This window comes from Chrysochloris asiatica, unplaced genomic scaffold (assembly GCF_000296735.1).
Source record: "Chrysochloris asiatica unplaced genomic scaffold, ChrAsi1.0 scaffold00124, whole genome shotgun sequence".
In the NCBI taxonomy this organism is placed as follows: Eukaryota; Metazoa; Chordata; class Mammalia; order Afrosoricida; family Chrysochloridae; genus Chrysochloris; species Chrysochloris asiatica.
Genome location: NW_006408642.1, coordinates 231,268 through 231,976, shown reverse-complemented (window position 1 = coordinate 231,976; position 709 = coordinate 231,268).

The following is a 709-nucleotide window of genomic DNA, read 5'->3' as shown; positions in this document are numbered from 1 at the left end:
GTTCTGCTGTGCATGGGGTCTCTATGAGTCGGTTCCGACTCGATGGCACCTGACAACAACAACAACAGCGCTACATTATAGCATCACAATAATGTTGCTTGCTGCTGTCCAATAGGCTGTCATAGTTTATGTATAGCAGCACAAAACATTATCCAGTTCTTCCCCATCATCATATGTTGTTATTAAGTGACGTCAAGTAAGTTCTGACCCATACCAACCCTATATACGGTTTCCAAGGAGCAGCTGGTGAGTTTGAACCACTGACCTTGAGCATTAACCCAGGGTGCCACACCAGGATTCTATCTTGCCTGGATTACTCACTCTCTTGTCTGGATTACCCTAATAGTTTAAGTGACTGCCCCACTTCCTGCATTGCCCCCTTTAATCCATTCTCTGCTCAGCAGTCTGAGGGCTCTTTTTAAAAAGTAAATTAGATCAGATCACCTTTGTGTTGAAAACACGTCAATGGATTTCCACAGTGTTGAAAATAAAACCAAAATGTATTCTGACCTTCAAGCCTCTGAATCATATGATTCTATATCCAATCACACCCTCCTTCCTCACCGTACTGTTTTAGCCACACTAGTGAACAGACCAAGCTAGCTCCTCTCCTCTAACCGTACATGATGTTTCTCCAACCAGAATGTTCTTCTGTTCATATTCATTGCTTGCTGTTGTTAACTGCTGTAGAGTCGATTCTGACTCATAA